The following is an 18,191-nucleotide window of genomic DNA, read 5'->3' on the forward strand; positions in this document are numbered from 1 at the left end:
CGGCTAAGTGTCGCAATCAAGAACAAACGACGTGGAAAATTGATGAATTGGGTCATCTTCTTCCACGACAATGCCCGTCCCCACGTCGCTGATGTGGTTAACACAAAACTGGCGAAGTTCAAGTGGGAAACGCTGCAACATCCGCCATGCAGCCCAGACCTGTCGCCTTGCGAATTCCACATTTTGGGGCAATTGAAAAAACAGCTCAAGGGAACCAGCTTCGTGTCGGACGATGACGTGAAAGAGTCAGTTACAGACTTTTTGAAGCAGTGGGACAAATGTCTAAATGCTCATGGAGACTACTTTTAAATAAATTACCCCGTTTGTCATATATTCGCATTGGCTCACTTTCATTTGACTGTCCCTGGTATATTTTACAGAACTCTTGCTTTTTATATGTGATCTCTGTGGCGACTATAATTTTGGTGCAATTACTCACAATACACGACCGGTGGCAGCTGCTCCTGCGCAATACATTGGAACAAAGGACAGCGTCATTGAGATTTTCCCCTGGTCGTTGTATATGTACAAAAATGTAAACAAGGTTCTTGAACGACGAAGTTTCATTAAAATATTTGTCCTCAACTTATTCATTTCATGGCCTTTACATTTTTCATATCAGCGAATGCTCTGCTTTGCTGGTTTCGAACTGATATAGTTCTGAAGTTCGTGTGATATTTTCTTTACTTAATAAATGGACGAAAAACATGGAAGCATTGACATCAGTGGTTTCGGGCACAATTTTTTGGACATACGAGTATATTCTTTATGAAAAAATACATATTTTACTTGCCTTGACCATGCGTAGGGTTAAAGAAATCGTTTACGGCATCTTTAGCAATAGCAATGCAGTTATTATTAATGTATTTGATCTCTCGACAAATTCTATAAGAAGGAGGCCGAGCTGCAACGTGAGCCCCCCTCCCCGAACGAAATTTCTGGCTACGCCACTGAATCCCGCTGACTGGTTTCCCCTGCGCGCAGCCACTGCCAACTTTTGGGTGGCACAAACACAAGATGTGTGTGAAAATGCTAGAAACATGCAGGGTGATTACTCTCGCCCGACTGACTGACTGACTGAAAAACTTTATTGGTCGAAGTATTTACAGGGAGCGGGTGGAGCAGTCCTTAAGGGGCCGTTCCTTATAAAGACTAGGTGGGCTCCTCATTACAGGAGCCCATTGGCTGTAGCCGCGGCTCGGGCACGGCCGACCAGGGCCTTCTGGCTCGCAAGGTCGGAGCAGCCGAGCAGGGCCGCCTCCCAGTCGTCCCGGGTAGGGTTGGGTATAGGGGGAAGGTGCGGGGTTGAATGGCATGCCCACACCACGTGGAAAACGTCCGAATATTTTTCCTCACTGTGCGGGCACTCCCCTGTGCACGCAGGGTCGAAATGTTTTAGCACTGCCGGGCACAACAGTGTTTTAGTACAGAGGCGAAGGAGTAAACGCTCCTCCGCCTTCGTGAGGCCCTTACAGGGCTTAGGAAAGATTGCATGGCCGTATTGGTAATGTTGGGTGATTTCCTTAAAGGTAAATGCCGGATTGGGATCGGAGTCCGCAGCGAGGGGTGGCGAGGGCGATGCCCGTAGAGTGAGCGCGCGGGCAGCAGCGTCGGCCGCTTCGTTGCCCTCGAGACCCTCGTGCGCGGGAGTCCATATTATCGTGCGGGACGCCGAGATAATTGCTGCCTTGAAGTAAGCGGTACGCAAAATAGGGAATGAAACCCCTTTCGATGTTTCTGCAGGCCCCTCGCGAGTCGTTAATAATGACCCGCGAGTCCTGATCTGCGGCGGCGAGCGCGATGGCAACCACTTCCGCATGTGTTATGTCTTGTGCTTTGAACGTAAGGCCGTTCACCGCGGTGTTTTGGTGGACGACTACGGCCGTATACCAACCCCCATGGTGTGGGCCGGAGGCGTCCACGTAGAATACTCCGTGTTTGTTCCCATAGTGACGTGCCAATGCTCCCGCCCGCGCGAGGCGCCGGCCACTATGGTCGTCTCGTGTCATGTTGGCCTCTCGCCCGAAGAGGTACTTTCAGCCGACTGACACGGCACCGAAGGGCTACCACCACCACTTCAAGCAAGAAATGTTCTATGCTCACCGCACCAACGACGAAGTCGTCTTGTGCAAACGGCTGCTGTACAGTCCCTCCAAAGGACCCATATATTGCTTTGCTTGTACCCTGATGTCGGCAAGAAAGGACCAATTTTCGGAGCCAGATGGGTTCAGTTCATGGAAGGCATATGCGAAGTTGAAGACACATAAGGAACATGAGTGTCATAGAAAATGCGTGCTTGACCAGTGCAAGCGACGTTCTCTTAGAACTTCAGTTATTCGATTCCTTGAAGAGCACTACTCGAAACGGGCAACTTACTCGAGAAATGTCCTTCAGCGCGTAGTTCCTGTAGTAATGTTTCTGGCAGAACGGGAGATCCAACGATTTAATCGGGTCGCCCCAAAATGGCAACTTCCTTGGGTTTCTTGAACTGATCGCTAAGTTTGATCCTTTCCGTACTGCCCATATTGACACGCATACTTCTTTATCTTTATCGGGCAACCACTTCTCACTGCCTAACAAATGTTATCGCACAGCGCAGGGCGCGCCTGCATGTAAAAGAAGTTCCTGGAATGTTATCGATGGTTCCATCCGCTGTCTTACCCCGCACTTCCACCAGATGTCACGTAGTAGTGACGGTGAAGAAGGCAGCCAAACTGTGATTTTAGAAACTGGCGTTTTATTGGGCGAACTTGTGCCCTCAAAAGCAGGCTATACTCAAAGAACAACGGTAGCGACGAACACACACGGCGATCGTCGAAAATCTGATTAGCGGGTCAAGCGCGTCGGCTTTTATAGATCAGTCGTCGAATGTTCCAGAGTAACCGCTGGGACCCGCGTGCCTTCCACAAAGTTCTACATTATTCGCGTCGCGCATACATGCAATCAGATTACACAAGTTGCGGGGAAAGACAGCGGATGGAACCATCGATAACATTCCAGAAACTTCTTTTACATGCAGGCGCGTCCTGCGCTGGTGCGATAACATTTGTTAGGCAGTGAGAAGTGGGTGTCCGATAAAGATAAAGAAGTATACATGTCAATATAAATAACTTCGGGAACGCTGGATGTGGCAAGACATCCTACCTCCCCTCAACCATTGTGGAAGATGTTGTAGAAGCTCTTGGAACTGAAGTCCGAAAAAAATCACTTGCGAGATCGCAAGTGCCAAGTACTTCTTTTTCGATTGATTCTACACCTGATTCGAGTCACAGGGATCAACTTACAGTGGTCACTCGCTACGTCGCTAACGATGAACCTGAAGAACATTTTCTCAGGTCTTTACCCATAACCAGTCCTAAAGGGAAAGGCTCGACTTCTTAAAAAATCTTGGAGTTAATTTGCAAGACTGTCGTGGCCAGTCATACGACAACGCGAGCAATATGGCTGGCAAATACTCCGGCATGCAGGCTCATTTGAAAAAAATCAATACGCAAGCAAATTTTATCTCTTGCGCTGTTCACTATCTTAACCTGGTCGGGGTGTATGCTGTAGATTCTTGTGGGCAAACCGTAAGGCTTTTCGGGCTTGTACGGCGTATATACGTTTTCTCTGCTGCGTCTACTCATCGCTGGGTTGTACTCCAGGCTCACTGGAAACAAAACACGACAGCGGTAATCCCAAAGCAAGTCTCAGACACGCGGTGATCAGCGCGAGCGGGTGCAATGAGGGCTCTCGTGGCAGGATCTAAAGAAATCAAAGCCGCCTTGATGAAACAATCCGAAGGTCATGATGAACGAGCAGAAACGAAGCACGAGGCAAATTCTATGCTGAAGACAATGACAACGGTGGAAACCGCGCTGATGGCCGAGTTTTGGGATAGAGTTTTGCAGCGCTTCAACGCCACCAGCAAAGGCACTTCAGAGCCCAACACTGTCATTGAATGCTGCCGTAAGCCTGATGAAATCGTTGTGTGATTATGTATCCGGCTTAATAGAGAGGTTCGATGAAACTGAAAAGCTTGCGAAGGAAGCGTCGGACAATGCTTCGTACAAAGCAAGCACACAGAGAAAGCGAAAACAATCAACACGATACGACAGCGCTGAAGGTACGAGCACGCCACAGCCACGGGATCCTTCAGCCAAGTTCCGCTGTGAAACTTTCTTCGTCATGATAAGCAATCCCCCCTGCACGATCCAACAGCTCGCTTGAGCGCTTACACCGAATTCTGCTCACAGTTTGCTGATATTACAGATTGAAACTGCTTTTCCCCAGCGCAGAGGCGCCTGCAGGCAATGGACCTCGTGAAAAAGTATCCTTCTGGTCTGGCTGGTACATTTCCCGATCATCTTGAACAGTTTATTTCATCTGCGAGCAACGAAGGTTGTTCTTCTGTGGCAGACATGCTGAAACTTCTAATCCGTGAAAAGCTTGAAGATTCATTCCCAGATGTTTATGCTGCTGTTAGAATTTTTTTGTGCTTAATGGTCACAAATTGCGCTGCCAACGATCATTCAGCAAGCTGAAATTGATCAACAGGCTTCGATCAACGATGACAGACAGCCGCCCCAGCGATTTGTCGCTGCTGAGCGTGGAGACGGAGATTCTTAGGAGGGTCAATGTTGAAGATCTCATAAACAAACTTCCCCAGCAAAAGGGACGAAAACGCTTGTAAAACGTACATACCTTTCTTTCTTTTCTTAAAAGATGAATAAATATAGAAAACATGTTAATACGTATACACGCCCCATTTCAAGGTTGAATTTCTGCGAAACGCATAACCTATTTCCTACACTGTGATGAAGCAGAAAATTTTTATAAAAATGTAAATTTATTCCGCAATTTAATAGCAGAAAATGCGTGCGTAATTTCAGTGTGTTTCCTTCTCTTATAAAAGCGGATATTGCCTGCAAAAATGTAAATGTATTACCTGTTTAAAAGTGAACGATCTGTGCATAAATGAAAATATCCGATTGTTTATTCGAGAGTGTTATCAAAAACATTGACCCTTCTTTCAGTATGAACAAACTAGCCCGACAAATCTTAATGCTGCCTATGTCTCTTCGTCTCCTGGTTCAATTCCGATGACAATCTTTCCACGTGCTCTGCGAGAAAGTAGACGTCCAGGCGATGTTCATAAATACTCCGGAGATTCTTCGAGTAAATACGGCATGTGTTCTTTGTAGCGAATTCTAAAAAGCGTGAAGTCTCAAGAATGGCGAGAGGGTAAGGCGGGAGGGGCCCCCTCGTTTTTTTTTAACCGGGCCCTCAACACTGTTAATCCAGCCCTGCACGCAGACGTTTTCGCAGCTACGGTGCAGCTACTCTAAATGTGATGGAATGGCGCCACCGCTGCCGAAAACACATGCAGACTCTTGCAACCTGCGGCAGATGTCTGCCTCCTCGCTTCACAACGTGCAAAGCTCTCGCTCGCGCGTAGATTTTAGTTCCCACAACCTCTGCACAAGCCTTTGCGTCTCGTCTTCTTGCGGCACCACTGTACGGCCTTCGGTGACAGGTATGGTGAGCTCAAAGGCCAAACACTCCACTTCGCTCGTGTAAGAGTTAATGCGCCTCAATTATTTCCTCAATCTCCTCCTGATCCTCAGTGAAACGTTGACAACAGAGCCGTTTGTTCCTGCCACACGATTGCGTTGCCTCCCGGTCGATCCGGCGCGCGCTTTGAGGCACCCTAGCGTGGCAGCCAAATGCAGTCACAACGTGTCCCAAAGGTTCTCGCTTTCAACGTATATACCAATATACTAGGTCGATGTCCCCACAGCGCTTAGCCGTGGCGCAAAAAAAGCGCCCGCAGCCATGCGCTACGAGTATCACAGTTCAGTCACCGAACACTGCACCTTTGCGATTGTGGAAGCTATATTCCGTCGTTTGCTGATTAGTTTATTACGGAGATCGACGTGTGACAGGCGTGCGTGGTCTCCTGGCCCAAACCAGGTGGCGCGCAGAAGCTATCGTTCAAATCGTTCATAAAACCCCTTAAACTTCGTAAAGTAGCGACATTCTCCTCCTCCGCCTTCACTCCTTGTTTCTCCTCTCTTTCACGCTCCCTCCTCAACCGTGGCGCCGCCTACATCGCTCGAGCGTAGCAACGGCGCCAACATGCGCTCCTCGCCCCTCCGTAGACGCTTCTCGAGCGAAAATGGCGATGAAGTAGGTAAAGGCAAGGCGTAGAAGACCAGGACTTAGGAAGAAGAACACAAACGACAAGTTCTAAGTCCTGGTCTTCTGCGCCTTGCCTTTACCTACTTCAAGCATGAACCAACTAGCCCAAGCAAGAGTTTTACTTGGCGCTGAAGCACGGCGCGAGGGCCCACGTGATGCTATTAGGCCCATAGCGGCGCGGCGTCGGCCTCGGCCAGAGCACTCGAGGTGGAGGCGGCATTCTTCAAAAGCGTGGTGCTACGTTACGAAGTTAAAGGGGCCTTAATCGTTCATAAAACCCCTGTATAAAAAAGTAACAACGTCCTCTGAACTTTGCCGCTTTCTCTCTCGCCTGCGACGCCACCGGAGAGTCGGCCCTCCTATTGGACGAAGCGCCGTGGTCACGTGCTAGCGCGCGCTTTTTTTGGCCCGTAGCAGACGCCGGCGCCATGCCCGGGTATCGAAATCGCGCTTCGGTTGGTTTCTGGCGGCGGAATTTTGGCGGGCAGCGTTTCACTAGCGCTGGCGCCGTTTACGTATTGCGGCGTTGCCTAGCCTATGTGCTTATGGGTGCAACAACCGAGGAAGCTAGGGGAAAAGACTGTTCGTTATTCCATCCGCAAGAAGCAACGCGGCTCGCCGAAAGATTTGGCTGCACAGGATCGGCCGGGCAAACTTTGAAAACGCGCGGGACCCGCGCCTTTGTGGGGAAAGTGGCTGTTCATCAGAAGTCATTCGTATTTTTCCAGACGATTTGGTGAGAAGCGCGAGCGTCTGCAGCCTTTCTTCGCACTAACTAACGTTCGGCACGGTTGTAGTTGTAGACGTTCACTCGCTGCTACGAAAGCCGTGCTTCATGTTGTCTGAGCCTCGCCGTTCACGCTTCTGGTTCGGCAGGCTACATTATGATGTTGCGCACATTGCTTGGCGCGCTCGTTTCGTTGTAGTTGAAACCGTTGTTACGCTCAGACACGAAAGTTGCGCTTCACATGTTAGCTCGACCCACCGTTCAGTGACGCGTATTACACACTGAAGTGACGCGCATTGCTAGACGGTTTTTTTTTTTTTAATTTGGACTCCGCTGACGAACTCGAGACTAAAACGGGGGTTCTCATCGTTTGAGCCCCCCGCTGCTCATACTACTCGCGGTGCAGGTCTAGCTTTTATGTAGCGCGCATTGGTGCATGTATTTATATTTGCGGGATTGTTACCAAAGTCGGCAGTAGGCAGCCATATCTTGAGTGCACCATACCTGCGCGAATTATAAATCAGAATGCAGACATCCGCTAAACACAGCCTAAATTATATTGGGTTCAAAAATGTCGTGCAAATCTAAGCTGGTTGAAACATCTTTAACGCGGATAGGTCGGGTAAAAGAAACCTCTAGAAGGGGGCGCGCAATGACCCAGACCATTTTCAACGTTCGACGTTGATAAAATTGTTATGGCCATGCACACGGCGGGCTGACACATCAACAGTTCTTATTTTCAAAATTGTTTGTGAAATGTCACAGCGTATTTCTTTTTTTCCGTGCCTTGTATCATTTCTCAAAAAGTTGTGCCATCAAAAAGTTGTACCAAATCTCAGCTTATTCATCTTAGGATCACTTCACCGAAGACCAATTTGAAAGCCAAATCCTTCGGAATTACGGCATCAAGAAATTAAGGCCCGATGTATTACCAAGCCTTTTTGTAGTACGAGCAAACGCGCCTTTGACAGGAGGATGCAGGAAGATGAAAAGGAAGGAAGGAAAGGTAGGGAGGTCAACCAGACGCCCGTTCGGTTTGCTACCATACACAGTGGAAGGGGTTTAAGGTATGAGGCCACTTTTCAGAAAAAATGTTTTGGTATCGAATACAAAGTGGAAATTAGTGATCTATATTAACGATTGCCTTTCTGTATTCTAATCAGAGTGCTGAAATACAAAAAAAAATATATATTTTTATTGTCAAAAAATTTACTAATAATGCATCCCATGCCAGCAGTCATAACTCATATATACCTCACCACAAGAAAAATTCCTCTTGCAGTTGTGTACATAAAGCCATAATCTATGCAATGAACTAAAATAATTACGATATCATCAATCCTAGTTTTTTATTTACAATATTACCATAAACGACGGTTTTCAGCCAGGAATGTTTTTAAAAGAAATGCAACAATAACAAATCTTATTGCTCAATTTTATTGTCTCTAGTTGGTTGCACAGCCTGATATACCAAGAATAAGTGTTGAAAGTTTCGTTAAAAAATCTACTCGAGGAAAAAAGTTAGGAATGTTCGCGCAAGCTGAAACGGCAGAAAAGTAAGTTTCGAGAAAAACAACAAAAAAGATTTCATATAGCTACATATGCCATACAGCAATATCCAGGAGGGTTAAAATCCACCACATTTGTAGCTCAGGTCCTCCTTAGGTTTGTCTTTACTTCTTTTCGCTCGTGCGTCCGCTCGCTTTTTTTTCCTTGCGTTTCTTGCGGCATCGGTAGACTGACGGGAGGATCTCTTGATGCGCTGTTGGTCACCTGTCAAGCAAGCTTTCATTGTGTGGCGTCCAGACTCGATCCCAATGTGTTTGAAGACATCCAGCGTTCCTCTGTTGCCATTGCTAAAATGGCACACGGCATCATACAAGCCAACAGGCACGTACCCAGGATTTTTTTTCGGGAGGGGCCCAACCCAAGGTAACTACTATGCAAATGAGAGGGGCGGGGTACTTTACTAGTACAAATGTGAATAACGTGCACCATTCGCCATAAAAGCGCGTAAACCCGCAAAAGAGAAATGAAATAAGGTGTATTTTACAGCTATGCCTGTGCGATACACCTTTCCTTGGCAAACAAAGAACAACATCAAATGGACCTGCGCAAGAAGAACACTGCCAAGGTCAAGTAAAGAAGCGAAAGTGCAAAATAAAGATTACTTTAGTAGAATACAACTTAAAGAAACAGCAATTGGCAACCAAGGCACATAAACCACGCGGAGTAGTGTTACTTCGCCAGCCAATCACAGAAGCAAACAAAATCGTTGTCATGCGGTCTTTTCAAAATGGCGTCGTACTTGATAGCTACGGAGCATCTGCTATTCTTGAAGAGTCTTTTCATCGGTGGACGCAATGAGGTGTGCAACAGAGATGGACAAAGTGTATGGAGTCCGAGCATTTCACTCTTCAAAAGTCTGCGGTGCCGTTCATTTCACTGCTGAACCCGTTTTACTCATGTAACTTCACTGCCAACTGAAGTCAAACTTGACAATAAATAGTTGCAGCAAAGCAAGCATGTTATTTCAGTTCACTAAAGAATTAGGCTTTGGCCATACCACTATAATAGGCGAGGCAAAAGGTACAAAATTACGCGCTAATAATTTTATTTTTGCGGTCACCGCCTTATTTGGGTAAAAGGAAACGTTTGAAGTACGAATTATTGCAGCCTCGCGGAGGAACAGTGGCTGGCGGTTATGAGGGCGTGGGCGGGCATTCACTGCAGACTTAATTTGTATCCGACTATAGTAGCGTTTTTTGGATTAGCTCTGGAGTAATTATAGAGAAATATATATTTGGGGAAGAATCACAGGTTCTTTTGGATCCCTTGTTTATACTCTAGGAAGTGAAGTGCCACAGCCGACTCGTATTGTTATTTGGGAAGTTACGTAACGATGAGTGGCTGCCAGTCCCGTACAACCACGTAGGGTGCAGGACGGTGCGATTCTAGACGCACTACGCCCACCGCGAAAGGTTAGAAAAACACCTACATATTCAAAGCAGAGAAGTGGCTACGTTAGGCGCTTCGAATGATAACTGTAGAAGCGTCATTCAGAACACGCGGAACTGTTCTCCACTTCCTTTTTCTGTTCTACTTCCTTTCTTAATAAAAATATGTTGATCCATAAATATTTTTATAAACAACTGGTAAATTTGTTAATTTTCGCTTTCCATTCCTGTTTGGCTGTTGCCTTAGCTATCTCCCTTAGTAGATCGCCGCATTTGTCAACTACTAGCGACTATTGCTTCCAGTTCGCAATTTCGCACGAAAAGAGCCATACAATTAGGGAAAAACTAAACGAGTTAACAGGTGACAGCCATATTGTTTATGAGTTTAAGGGTTATTACAGGGTTTGATGATGGACGCTGTCTCGTATTATTTTATTTTCCACCTTATCTAACCCATATCGCAGGTATATGGTTCCGAGAATTTGTCAGCGTCGCGGCGAGCCGTTACTCGAGGAAATAATGAAGCAAAAGGAAAGGGTAAACGCAATTGGAGTTTTATCTGGCCGCAACTCGTTCCACGTGCATGCAGACCAGCTCACCACGAACCGAATCCCTTTTCTGGTCCCTGGATAAGTCTAAACAAAGAAGGTTGAACTAGCGAAGCAACAGCGATGCGCGTGACCGTTGAAAAGACGGTGACAACTGAATGCATCTCCAGCTAATCGCGTGGGCACCGAATCGATGAGAAAACTGGCACTTTACACCCCACGAAATGCCGATAGCTACCTCTATTCTAAGTGAAAAAGGGAGCAAAATGCTGACCGCAGAATAGCTGACCAGTTTCAACATTGATTCGGCGGTGCTTTCGGAATGTGTGGCAGAAGTGGTGGCGTTGGCGGGGAGGGGGGAGGGGGTATGCGTCTTAATTTCGGGGAGGGGCCCGGGCCCCCCCTTGGGTACGTGCCTGCAAGCCAAACTTCAGTGTTGGCAGGCTGACATAGACATTTTTAGGTACCCTTTGCCAGAGCATGCCGTTGAAACATTCATTGGCATTCTTCTGTGTCTTGCCATGCAAACATTTCTTGAGGAGCTCGTCTGAACAAAGGTCTTTATACGCAACCTTTACTCTGTTCAGAACGTCATTTGAAAGTCCTCCCTTGTGCTTGTAGTTACATTGGCCAGCCGCTTTAGCTCGGTTGAAAGCACACCAACTGCTTGCTCCTGTAGGTCACAGCCCATGCCTTGGATTGTCGTCCGTGGAACTGCAGTGAAACAAACTAGCTAGCGTTGCTTGTTTCATTGCTGCAAGATTTCCGACGTTGGCTCTGATGGCAATGCCATAGTAATGTTGAAGGCGGTCAATGAGCCCATCAGTCAATTTTTCTTTGCCACCTAATCCACGCACTGTCTTCTTCAGCTTTCTTAGCCGGCAGCCAAACCGTTTTTGGACATGGCCAATGCATTCAAATTTTTTCATGCTATTTGTTCCATAAATATCCTTCACTGTCGAGTAGCTCTTCGAGTCTCCATCCCCGTAGTAGTGTACATATTTCAAACCGCGCGCCGTTTCTGACCTCTCAAACATCCGGTAAAGTCCAACTGGCTCCATACCACCGGCAGTGCCTGTGTGGTTGGCATGACATGTTGTGTGGTTCGCCTTCCATTCCAGGAAATCGCTGCTTGTGGGATTCAGTTTGCTCTTGATCTTGCATGACTTGCATGTGCTGGACAAAGCTTCCACATCAATTATTTTTCCTGTATCCACAGATATCAAAGAAACACAGCCGTTCAATGAAGAGTGGCCACGTTTTTGCCATGTGCCATCCCCTGACACTCCGCACTGATTACTGTTGACAGCCTTCTGCACTTCAGCCGCTGCATCAATCATTGACTTCGATGCAACCTCCTTTGCAGCGTCAGACACCTTCAAAGATATATTATCGTAAGCGGAATGCCATGGGGGTGTAGGCATATTCATAACCTTACAAAATGTTTTCGCACCCGCATGCCCACTTCCTAGCTGTCGCATTGCATATAAAAGTAGAACATTGTTCTCCGTTGAATGCCCCGACTTTCTTGATGACGAGAAATGGTTCTCATAGCCACATTCAACGCACAGAGTAGCCAACACACAAGACACACCTGCACAGGAGCGCTCCTCAAGTTTCAGGGATATTGCCAAGCACTCCGGACACGCCAGTGATGAAAACACATTTGACAGGATGTCAAGGTCAATTATCCTGTTTCCTTCCGGCTTAGAATCCGATTTACAGTCATCGTAGTCCTCCACATCGCCGAGTTTCAAGGCACTTGCTGAAGCACTCACGTTGGCGGGATTGGGTTCGTCGCCCACTTCACCTGTCGTGTGTCTATTTCCGGCAAACTTTCGCTTTCGTCTCCTCTGCGCTCTAAACTTCCCCATGTGCGTAAAGCGCGTAACAACTAAGTGATGTCGTTGAACCACACGAGTCACCGAGCAAGCAGACTGCAGGTTCTTCGATTTGCGCGGGAACGCTCCAGGGTACACAACTCACGTGATCGAAACATCATGCGTCCCTTTTGCGAGCATTTTTGTTATTAAATGAAAGCAAAAATAGACACAAACGCTTAAAAATGTTATTATGATTGTAAACTGAAAAATTGTGGTGCAAAAAAAGGTAAGACCGCCAGAGGAGCCAAATGTTTTTCGATATGTGGAAACCGAAACTGTGTTAGTTTCGGTTTTGCAAAATGCACAGGGGGTTACATATTTGGCTGTATCTTTGGAACGGCTTTAGTTAGGATCATAATTTTTTTCGCAAATCATACAGAAATGAATGTGTAATGCGATAATATAAAATTCGAAAAATTGTTTTTTTCAAAAAAATAAAGTTTTCAAAGTGGCCTCATACCTTAAGGGAATATATTATGGTAGTACACCACCGTCGGTTCATAAAAAGCCTAGACCTCACGTCTTCTTTTTTAAAAAGTAAAAGGAAAATATCCACAAAGCATGTTGTTACAATTTCTCTTGGCGGCGTTGAAGTTCAAATGAAGCTGATCAAAAGGCGCCGTTCGAGAAAAAATTGGAGGACGCTTAAACTTCGCCTTCAAGAGTGGAACGCGATAGCGCTATCGCATCCAGTTCGCACCGCCTACTCAAACGATCTACGCGAGCCAAACGCCGCGATCGGCACGGAGAACCGGGCCGCGACGCGCCATGAAGGCGGACGCGATCATGGGGCGAGTGGCGCGCCACGTGTCGGGGCAGCGCCGTACATTGCTAGGAGGGGGTCTTCTGTGTTTGCCGCAAGATGGCTCTGCGTGTGCGAAGAAGAAATGTAGCGGAAACGTACTTCGTTACTCGTGAAACTGCAACTTCTGTCATTTACACAGTCATAATTACCGATATACACCGCAGTATAACTTTCTACGCCACGTTTCTAAAGGCGGAACCGCATGGCGCGATTTCAGGCGCGATTGACGCGCGGATGGTGGGACGCGCGCGTCATTTTGACGCGTGCCCAGCATGATCCGCCACGAAATCGCGCCGCCACGTGCTGCTGCTCGGAGTAGAAAAAAACGCGTCGCGCGGCGCGTCCACCAATCAGAGTTCAGGTAAGTCACGTGGCATTTGGTCACGTGGCATTTTGGTTCCTTTTTTGCCACCAGATGGCCTTGCTCTCTGCGCATCTCGACGGAACCTCCTCGGCGGAACTTTTTTTTTTTTCTCGGCAGAACTGGCGCGCGCGTCAAGGAAAACATGTGCTACCGTGATTTCGTTCGCGCATCGTGTTCACCTAAAGTGAACAAAGCAACCTTCAACGAGGCCCTAATAACTAAAGTGGAGAAGCGTCGCGTCTTATCGCTAATACTGGCAAGACAATTTGCTAATAATATTACCAGTGTATGGTGTTAGCTCTCTTCTCAACCAAGCAGGCCGCACCCACATGTACCTCCTGACCCGCATTTTTTCTTGCTTCAGTATCAGCATCCCCCTTAATAGTAGCAATCGCCTCTTCTGCTCGGTAGTAAGCGGCCGACCCGCCTTTTTATATGTGAAGTTATAAACAAGCAGCGGCTTCTCAGCATGCGGAAGGTACATAGTCGCAGTTTCGCACACAATATTGCTGCTTGAAATTAAGCTTGATAAATACACTTCGGAAAGAAATGTCGCTGTCTAGTTACACTCAGATTATTTTTATTGTAGTGTTCTGTAAGTTTAAGGGCATATTATATATGCGGTAACAGAGACAATACATGTCGTTGAGAGTTATGTTGTCTGGCAACCCGGAAAACGCGGCGCGAAAGCGCCGCTCCTTTTTTTCGTACGGGTGCTCGCGCGTCGGCGGCAACGCGGGCGTTTGCCGCCCGTCGCGTTTTTCGCTCGCGTAAAACGCGCCATGCGGTTCCAGCTTAAGGCAACACCGCATTCACTAGAGGCGATTTTGTACCGCTTTGAACGATCGAACTAATTTCCGACCACAGTGGGCACTCTGGAAGCTTAACTCTGAGCTCCTAAATGATCAGGAATTTATTAATCGCGTGCGCATGGCCCTAACCAATTCTCTTTCTACTGACTTGCCATTATTTGCTGCTTGGGAACTCTTTAAACAAGAGGTTCGTACAGTGGCTATAGAAATTGGCTCGGTGAAATCATTCTATAGAAAGAATGAAGAAAAAATGCTTCTTGAGAGCCTGTGTAGCCTTTATGAGATTGAATGCGAAATGCCAGGCACTTACATTGTTGACATAGAAAACATTAAATGTGAGTTACAAAGGTATGACGCACTACGTTACAGAGGTGCGTGAATTCGATCTCGAAATAGGCGTGCTCTGCAGTCTGAGCAACCAACACGTTAAGCGTTACTTGATGAGCGACGTCACGGTATTTCCAAAGTAATTCCGGGAATATACTCCGAAGGTAGTCTTCTAACAAATACTAATTACATAATTTCTCAGTTCGAAACTTTCTACACTATGTTGTTTAGTGCCCCTCCGGACAATCACGATGCAAACGTTTTAGAGAGTTTTGTATCTCTTGTAAAACCGTTACAGGATGATGACTGTGCAGTCATGAGTGGTAGCCTTACGATCCAAGAAATTGAGCTAGCTATTGATCAGCTGCCTTTGTCGAAAACACCCGGCCCCGATGGACTTTCAAGTGAATTTTACAAAGCTTTCAAATCAATTATCAGCTCCATATTATTGGATATTTTTATTACAAGTTTAGAGGTTGACGCCCTTCCGCAGTCTTTTTGCAAAACCCACACAGTTTTAATTCCCAAAAGTTCAGATAAAGAGAAACTGCGTTCTGCTGAAGGCTACCGACCAATCACATTGTCAAACGTGGATTACAAAATTTTTGCGAAAGTTCTATCTAATATATTGCAATTTGCGATGTCAATTCTAATTGGTTCCCATCAGACGTGTGGAATCAGGGGCCGATCAATTCAAACCAACATACATATATATCGCCCGTACACTTCTTCAATACTGTTATGGTTCCACTGAGCAGCTTGCAATGCTCCAGGTAGACGTTGCTAAAGCTTTTGATCGTGTCAGTCATTCCTATTTATTTTCTCTTCTGGAGCATGTCAATGTTGGCTCCATTGTGCTTAAAGGCATTAGGCTTTGCTACACCTGTTGTACTACTCGTTTAGTTATTAATGACCAACTCTCCGAACCCATTTCTATTTGCTCATCAGTAAAACAAGAATGCCCGATGTCCCCACTACTATTCGCCCTTTACCTGGAACCGCTATGCTTAAGCGTAATTCAGTCGAGTCACATCCATGGCTTCAATATACTGGGTAATGAAGTAAAAGTCTTAGCTTATGCAGACGATCTAGCGTTCTTCTGCACGAATAAGCCTAGTATTGAAAAGGTAGTACGATAATAGAAGAATTTGGCAGCATATCAGGAGCGCGAATGAACTCCTCAAAAAGTTTAGGCTTATGGTTTGGCTCATGGTGCTATACACCAGAACAGTTTGCAGGCGTTAAGTGGACTGATGTCCCGCCAAAGTATCTTGGCGTGCCGCTAGACGCATATAAATTAAGCGCACACTATTGGAAAGAACGGGTTTCGGCCCTGCAAAGTTAGGCCCAGACATTCGTTCCACAACGACTTTCTATTTTTGGGAAAGCCGAAGCCTGCAATAAGTTCTTGGCAACAAAAATTTTCTTATGTATTGCAAGTTATTCATTGTGCTAGGCTATACATCCAACGCTTTCACCGTATCTTTGCAACCTTCGTATGGTCTTCAACTTTTGAGCCCATGAGGCGAGACAATATTTTTAGGCCTGTTAGTGAAGGTGGGCTGGGCTTAGTACATCTTTATGTGCGGCAAATAGTGTCTAGTTTCTTCTTTTTCGCGATACTTCGCATCCTATAATTCGGTCATACATGCAAGTCACACTTGTTAATGCGTTACCTGATTTAGTAGTCTCTTCAAATTTTTCTTCGCACTTATGCTTGTGGGGGTTCATGCAAGAAGTTTACTTGGCGGTTCGTTTCCTGACAGTTCGGTTTTCCACTGAATACTTGTATTCTGTGTCGCGCAAAACGTTGTACAAAGACTTACTGTCCATGCTACTTCCGCCTCCACTATACCGATCAATATACATTAAATGGCCAGGCCAATATGTACTAAAGCGAGTTCGCAAAATGTATTTATCCCCTTGCTGCAAAATATTCTTTTATAAAGTTCATAGTGAAACTATACCGGTTAAAACATGGCTACAAAAAAAAGGGTATCTTTGTCTCTTCTGTTAACTGTCGCCTTTGTGATGTACCAGAGACAATTGAACATTGTTTTATTAGCTGCACCGACGCCATCCTATTTTGGGATGTACTCCAACGGACTTTAAAGAAAGACTTTGAGATTAACGCTCATACTGTGCGATATCTGCTGCCAACCTCTGATAATAGTGCACCTTTCGATATGTTTTTTGTCATGGGAATGCACAGTTTGTGGAAAACGCGAATGATGGACCGCAATGCCGAAACGGTGGTACCTACAAGGGTACATTTTATCCAAATGACCCTACACCTAAAACATGTTTATGATGGACTCGGTGTACAACCGGACTGGTACCCTATTTTGGTGAAGTGCTTATCCTTGCCACCCTTCTAAAGTGAAACGAATGTTTCTACTCACAGTATGAACGCTCCCTTTTCTGTGTGTGACTTTCATTGTGCCCTCCATTCTCCGACTATGCAGAACTGGTGAACGTCTGGTTGAATGCTACTATAATAAATACCATGAAAGAAAGAAAAAAAAAGAACTCATGGCTGAGTGGTAGCGTCTCCGTCTCGCACTCCGGAGACCCTGGTTCGATTCCCACCAGCCCACCTTGCAAGATGTTTTTTTATTTATGAAGTGCCTTCCGGGACTTATCGCTCACAGCCGACGCCGACGACACCAGCTTTTCTGCGACACGAGCTCCTTAACGCTGTCGCGTAAAAAACACTCCGTCATCTCGCTTGCGCACACCACCTCCACCGTTGACACCGCAATCGAAGTGATCGCAGTGGAAGGAGCTTCGATAAAGCAGTGCATTGGAGTAACTCATTTATGAGTCATTCCTGTCATAAACGCAACCAAATCCTTCAGGCGCGCAGGGCGCTACGCGCCGAAGGAGCGAACTTTGGGAGCGTCTGCTAGCTGTACCCGGCCAAAGATGCCGCCACTGTCGGCGCCCGGAAGGAGCCGAGAGAAGGAGCGCCGGCATAGGAGGAGAGAGATGTCGTTACTTTCAGATCATTTAGGGGCTTTAATAGTTTATGGAGCATGTTTTATTAGAATGTGAAGATTTCTGGCAAGCGGTCGATTTAGGCACCACTGGCCTCTTTGAAGCCCTTGGGTTCAGCGAGAGCAAGGGGGAAAGTAAACGTGTCCGCAACAGAGATTAGCAAGAGGTGATTGGTGGAAGTAGGAAAACGGAGACGTACAAAAACAAAGTTCACAATAGGTGGTCAGAAAATTTGGTTATGGGAATTCGTTTTTTTTTCTTTTTTAACCTAGGTAGGATATTAAGCAGTATAACAGCAGGAGGTTGGTGGCGCAACCCACCGCCTCGTTCCAGAGGGGTCGCTCATAACATCCATCCATTCATCCATCCATCCATCAAATCGCGTAGATCGTTGGCGAGATTAGCCACCCTAGCGAGATCAAAGCCTTTCGCTGCTTTTTGAAGATCTAGGGGCTTTAGTGCACACTATGGAGACTAGAATTAGGGTGGCTAGAATGGTAGGGTACCTCAATGCGCTCACCCTCCACGGCTGCGGGGGAGAGGGTACTCATCAAAGTGCACACGGGCGCACAGTGACGTGGTATATTTTGT

The 18,191-nt window shown here is 46.5% G+C and overlaps 1 pseudogene; it reads right to left on the reverse strand.

The window, feature by feature from the left end:
• Nucleotides 1–8,534: 8,534 nt before the first annotated feature.
• On the reverse strand, nucleotides 8,535–12,286 carry LOC140217413 (uncharacterized; annotated as a pseudogene).
• Between the last annotated feature and the right edge of the window lie 5,905 nt (nucleotides 12,287–18,191).

Source organism: Dermacentor andersoni, chromosome 1, assembly GCF_023375885.2.
Source record: "Dermacentor andersoni chromosome 1, qqDerAnde1_hic_scaffold, whole genome shotgun sequence".
In the NCBI taxonomy this organism is placed as follows: domain Eukaryota; kingdom Metazoa; phylum Arthropoda; class Arachnida; order Ixodida; family Ixodidae; genus Dermacentor; species Dermacentor andersoni.